The following is a 7011-nucleotide window of genomic DNA, read 5'->3' as shown; positions in this document are numbered from 1 at the left end:
TCGAGTTTTTTTTTTTGTTTTTTTTTTTGGGGGGGGGTCAGGGGGGGTAGTTGTAGAGAAGGGCTGAAAATATTTTTTCTCGAATATTCCTAAGAAGTTTGGTACTTCAATCACCTGTGAAACTAGAATTTACTTATGTTGAAGTAGCCATGTAAATTTATAGACACTATAAATACCCATTTTAACAAAATTTGGTATCCGCAAAAGAGTGCCTTAGGATATCAAGTTAAAACTTCTAGGTGATGCTGGAGAGTCAAGTTGGTCTCAAATTCTTGGTTCAGGGATGGCGCAGAGGTAAATCTAAGGAAAATCTGGATTTCCAGTCCATCGAAAAATTATATCTGTAATAATGGGGTAACGGTTTAGGAGTTGCACTTGAAAGTTTAAGCAATGTGTTTGCGTAGGGGGGGGGGCAAAAGAACTTTAATTTTTGTGTTTGGGGAGGGGAAGACTAAAAATCGTATGTCTCCAAGAACAATAAACATTTTTGCACTACAAACTCGTATGAGGCTCTCAGTTTATCAAAACAGTGCATCTCCAATATCTTAGGAAAGGTTGAAGATATCAAGTAAAATCTTTCAAAAGCTGTAAGGGCCGATTGGGATTCAAATTTTCATGTAGAGGAGGGGGTAGAGGTAGGGACTAAGAATGCTTTTGCTCTGAAATACCGGAATATTTTTGCACTAGAAGCCCCAATAGGATATATCATGTTTTTGGTAAAGTAACGAGATAAATGAAAAGACAGGTAGTCAAAACGGCATATCGGCCATATATCTAAAACTGCTTGGGAGATTGAGTGGAAATTTTCAGGAGGTGCTGTGGGGTAAGCCAGACACTGACAAATAAATTTCTCTATCTCCCTATTTTACTTGGGGAAAGGGTTGATGTAAAGAAAAAGAAACCATATATCTAGGCTATAGAAGAGCATTTCTGGTATACCTTGCCAATGGCTTGTAGGGATTAAACTGAACAATTCTTTGTGTCTTGGGGGAGGAAGTAAGGTGGACTTCAAATTTCATGTCTAGAAGGAGGGAATGTGGATGCTAGCAAATGATTTTCGCTAATCCACCGACAATTTTTGGCACTGTTAGCCCCGGTGGAACTTAAAATCTATTCACGGCAAAGTGGTAAAGTACGTCAAAAGATCTATATTCACCCATGCTTTCAAAATCACGTATCTGTGACACTAATGAAAGGACGGAAAGTTTGAGCAAATAATTTTCAGGGAGAGTTAGGAGAAGGCACATGGACTTTAAATGTCACTCCGAAAAAGACCTACATTTGTTCTTGAAAACTTAAAACCCATGTCTGTAAGGTTAATATTAACACCATCCGTCATAGAAACCCTTACCCACAGGGAAATGTGAAAAAAATCACTAAATAGGTCAAAACTAATTGTCAACTAAGTTTACTAATTTTTTAAGTTTTATCATTCTGCTTTTGTGATCATCCAACAGCAAAAGACTAAAAGATTTGGAATGCAGATAAACGGGCCTAAAATATCGTTCCTCTAATCGGATTGTAAGGCCCCAATATGGCTTAAAACTTTTTTTGTCGCCGATAGGCTTGTATCTTACAGACACTGCGTAGACAGGGCCTGAGAGACCTCGATGAAAACAAAAATATTTTGGTGGTTGCCTGTGTCAATATGAGACACCTGAAACTTGCCAAAAAAATTGCTCAGATTGTTTCACGAATGACTCTCTAGGCCTTAGAACATTTAGGCACTTGCAGCCTACATCTGTTTTGAGTCTTTTCTGTTTTTTTCTAAATTTAACGTGACTATTTATTTTAGTTTCTGCTTGTTTAGGCTTTCATTTACTTATTAATAGTGAAAAATCTTGATTCAAAAGAAACAAAGCATGATAATATGAACTTTAATTACCATTAACACAACAGTACATAAACACGCAAGCTTAAGAGTCTCTAAGATCAGCTGTTCGGAATATCTTTAAACGAAAATAGGTCTTACGACAATATCTGGAGGCACATAAATTATCTAGTGAGTAGTTCCAATTTGAAGTCCCAGGGACGACTTTGATGAAGAAGGAAAAGTTTCTATCCAAACTGAGTCGCTTTTAGTGTTGTTTTTTTTTACGACTGAAATGGATTGGAGGGTAGCCATCCCCCTTACCCTTTTATGTGTCTGGGCAGCCCTGTAGGTTGAATAACATTGGATTATCTTTTTTCATTGTACAATTTTGAGATAGCTATTCTATTTAGAATAGCCAAAACATCTGACAAGTATAACTCTGGAGTGAACATAGCTCCTACGGTTCCCATGAAAATGGCCCTAAATTGTGGAAATTGCCCATTGTTCAAAGATAGATTTTGGTAGAAAAGTCAGGTATGTTTGGTCTTGGTTATCGGAACTTTCATCTGCAACATGTCTATTAGCTGTATATGTCAAATACCGGCAGTTATCGTCTTGTAAACTTCTCCACCACTCCGATTGATGGTTCACTTGTATAATTGTATAGGGGTCCTTTAAGGTTCGTTAAGATTCTATGACTTTTAGGGAGTGTTTCCCCCTATTTTCTAAAATTAGGCAAATTTTCTCAGGCTCGTAACTTTTTATGGGTACGACTAAACTTGATTAACCTTATATATTTAAAATCAGCATTAAAATGCGATTCTTTTGATGTAGCTATTGCTAACAATAGAAAACGGAAAAAATTCCGTTTTTTAGAGTTTTGGTTACTATTGAGCCGGGTCGCTCCTTACTACAGTTCGTTACCACGAACTCTTTGATTAAATAAAAAAAAAAGTTTTTCAGGTGAAAGTCAGGAGCAACATTAAAACGTAAAATGAATAGAATTTATAGAAATTATTACCTAAATGAGGGGGGGGGCTCTCCTCAATACCTCGCTCTTTACGCAAAAGTTAGATTTTTTGTTCCAGTTACTTAAGAATGACTCCTGAATGACCAAGGCTGTTTAATTAGAATAATCAGCTATTTTACAAGTTCTGAAAAAACTTTAACGTAAGGAGCGAGGTATTGAGGAGAGGGTGACCCTCCTCATGTATGGAATAATTTCTTTTCATTTTAAGTTTTGATGTTGCTCCTTACTTTCAGTTGAAAAAACTTGTTTTTTAAATTTAATTTCTGACCAGTTTTTAAATAATGCTGGGAAATCCAGCTCTCCCTCTATAGAAAATTCCCTTCCTCAACGAAAAATTCTTCCGTGGAAACATCCTCCCACGTAGACCACCCCCACCACCAGAAAAATCCCCCTGAAAACGTCTGTATACTTTCCAATAGCCAATACTATACATAACAATATGCCAAGTTCATAGCTTGCAGCTTTCTCCCTGACACTGGGGAGTCAAGTCATCCTCTAAGACATAGTTATTAGATTTTTTTACTATGCCAAGAAATGACTATCTCAAATTTTGATCGGGTGACTTTGGATGAATAATGAGCGTTAGAGGGGGCTAGCCGCCCTCCATTATTTTTGTCACCTAAAAAGGACACTAGAACTTTTGATTTCCGATCCAATGAGACCTCTCCCAATATTCTGCGATCACTAGTTCGATTAAATAAAAAAAAACTAGTTTTTTTAACTGAAAGTAAGGAGCGACATTAAAACTTAAAACGAACAGAAATTACTCCGTATATGAAATGGGTTGTCCCCTCCGCAGTCCCTCGCTCTTTACGCTAAAGTTTGACTCTTTGCCACAATTCTACTTTTTAAAACAATTAAAAACTTTAGCGTAAAGAGCGAGGGACTGCGGAGGGGACAACCCATTTCATATACGGAGTAATTTCTGTTCGTTTTAAGTTTTAATGTCGCTCCTTACTTTCAGTTAAAAAAACTAGTTTTTTTTATTTTATTTCTGAACGTTTTTGAATTAATGCATGTTTGATTTTGGCTCTCCGCACATAAATCATTGAAATGAAATTAGTATATTAATTTTTTTTTGGCTAAATGGCTTTCTCTTAGTTTTGATCAGACGATTTTGAGAAATAAGGGGTGGGGAAGGAGGCCTAGCTGCCCTCCAATTTTTCGGTTACTTAAAAAGGCTACTAAAACTTTTAATATTCAACGAACGTTTTTATTAGTAAAAAATATACGTAACTTAAGAATTAACTTACATAACAAACTTTTATATTCTTATATTTTTATTATGTGCATGAGGGGGTGTGTACCCTTGTTAATACCTCGCTCTTTACACTAAATCGTAAGTTTTGTCCCAATTCTTTAAGAATGACCCCTGAATCAAAAAGGCCGTAGAATAAATAGTTGAAATCACTAAAAATATTTTAGCATACAGAGCGAGGTATTTATCTCCTCCTAAATACCTCGCTCTTTATGCTAAAGTATTTTTAGAACCCCTCATATGCGTAATAATCTCTGTTCGTTTTAAATTTCAATGCTATTCCTTACTTTCATTTGAAAAAACGTTTTCATATATTTTTTTTCATTGTTTTTTTTATAGTAATGCTAGAAAATCCTGCGCCCTTTTCATTGAATTTTTCTTCCCCCATGACATATTCCTCAAAGGAAAGATCCTCCCACAAAGCCCTCTCCCATCAACCCCACCCCCAAACCAAAAAATCCCCATGAAAACGTATGTACACTTCCCAATAACCATTACTATATGTAAACACTGGTCAAAGTTTGTAACTTGCAGCCCCTCCCTCAGGGATTGTGGGGGAGTAAGTCATTCCCGAAGACATAGTTATTATGGTTTTCGACTATGCTGAACAAAATGGCTATCTTAAAATTTTAATCTGTTGACTTTTGGAAAAAAATGAGCATGGGAGGGGGCCTATTTACCTTCCAATTTTTTGGTCACTTAAAAAGGGCACTAGAACTTTTCATTTCCGTTAGAATGAGCCCTCTCGCGACATTCTAGGACCACTTGGTCGATAAGATGACCCCTGGGAAAAAAAAACAAAAAAAACAAACAAACAAATAAACACGCACCCGTGATTTGTCTTCTGGCAAAAAATACAAAATTCCACATTTTTTAGATAGGAGCTTGAAATTTTTGCTATAGAGTTCTCTGATATACCGAATGCGATAGTGTGATTTTCGTTAAGATTCTATGACTTTTAGGGGATGTTTCCCCCCTTTTTCCAAAATAGGGCAAATTTTCTCAGGCTCGTAACTTTTGATGACAAAGACTAAATTAATTGAAACTTATATATTTAGAATCAGCGTAAAAATTCGATTCTTTTGATGTATCTTTTAGCATCAAAATTCCGTTTTTTAGAGTTTCGTTTACTATTGAGCCGGGTCGCCCCTTACTACAGTTCCTTACCACGAACTGTTTGAAAAGAAAATAATTCGGTATTTCGGGGCTTCTGACATTATTACTCCTTTGCGGAAGTTAGGCTCAAAATTGAAAAAGGATTATATTTTTTCTCTGGGCCCCTTCCACCTCTTAGTTCGTTTATTTTCCCGTTAGTTTTCACCTGTTTTCGCTTTATAGTTGTGTTATCTCTTAGCAGTTCTTTCGTTAGTTGAGTTATGGCTGTGGTATATATGTTTTATCGCTCGTATAGTTGTGTTATTTTCAAATTATACTCCATAATAGAGAGGCTCCGAACACCCAGCATTGTATATTAAGCTCTTAATTTGACGTTTTTTTCTAACGTGACCAGATTCGTCCTGCGACCTTTTCATTGAATTTTTTCCCCCATGGCATATTTCTCCAAGGAAAGATCCTCCCACATAGCCCCCTCCCTCAACCCTACCCCCAAAACCAAAAAAATCCCCCTGAAAACGTCTGTACACTTCCCAATAACCATTATTATATGTAAACACTGGTTGAAGTTTGTAACTTGCAACCCCTCCCCCAGGGACTGTGGGGGAGTAAGTCATCCCCAAAAACATAGTTATTATGATTTTCGACTATGCTAAACAAAATGGCTATCTCAAAATTTTGATCTGTTGACTTTGGGAAAAAAATTAGCGTGGGAGGGGGCCTAGATGCCCTCCAATTTTTTTGGTCACTTAAAAAGGGCACTAGAACTTTTCATTTCCGTTAGAATAAGCCCTCTTGTGACATTCTAGGACCACTTGGTCGATACGATGACCCCTGGGAAAAACAAAACAAAAAAAAACAAAAAAAAAACAAACAAATAAACACGCACCCGTGATTTGTCTTCTGGCAAAAAATGCAAAATTCCACATTTGTGTAGATAGGAGCTTGAAACTTCTACAGTAGGGTTCTCTGATACGCTGAATATGATGGTGTCATTTTCGTTAAGATCCTACGACTTTTACGACTATAATATGAAAAAAACTTCGTTTTCTTAAAGAGTTAAAGAGGCTGCGTCCCAAAGTCGAACCTTAAAACGTACAGGAATTAGAAGAGGCAGTTGGGGGGCTGCCGCCCCCCAAACCCCCAGCTTTTAAAGACTCTTTTGTACAGGTTTTTTTTGGGGGGGGAGACTTCATTGTTACTAATTACTAGTTTCGGCGCAATGGTTCTCCTGTCCTCTTGTGTTTAACATTTTTCGAAGTTATTCCATTATTCATTCATTTCAATTTTTTGTTAATTAAAAGAGGGCCTTTCCGAAGCCAAGAGCTGGGGGTTAGCAAAAAAACAAAAAACCTGTACAAAAGAGTCTTTAAAAGCTGGGGGTTTGGGGGGCGGCAGCCCCCCAACTGCCTCTTCTAATTCCTGTACGTTTTAAGGTTCGACTTTGGGACGCAGCCTCTTTAACTCTTTAAGAAAACGAAGTTTTTTTCATATTATTTCTGTACGTTTTTCTACAATCCATGGTGGATGTAATTTAATAATTCCTGTACTCCTCGTACAGGAATTAGGAGAGGAACTTGGGTGGCTGCCGCCCCCCTCCCGCTTTTAAATCACTGTATAAAATAGAAAAAAAAATAGATAGAATGACCGAAATGTTTCTTTTGCTCATAAGAAGCTAATATTCTGTTATCTCTCAAATGATAAGCTGTCCAGGTGTTATCAAAAATTTTTCTGGAATGGAGCTGGATTTTTATGATGCTTGCAGTCATTCTCGCCGTGCCGAGCTGATTATTTTGA

The sequence above is a fragment of the Artemia franciscana genome, chromosome 2 (assembly GCF_032884065.1).
Source record: "Artemia franciscana chromosome 2, ASM3288406v1, whole genome shotgun sequence".
Classification (NCBI taxonomy): Eukaryota; Metazoa; Arthropoda; class Branchiopoda; order Anostraca; family Artemiidae; genus Artemia; species Artemia franciscana.
The sequence above is the reverse complement of the archived record's forward strand: the minus strand, read 5'-3'. Positions refer to the sequence as shown.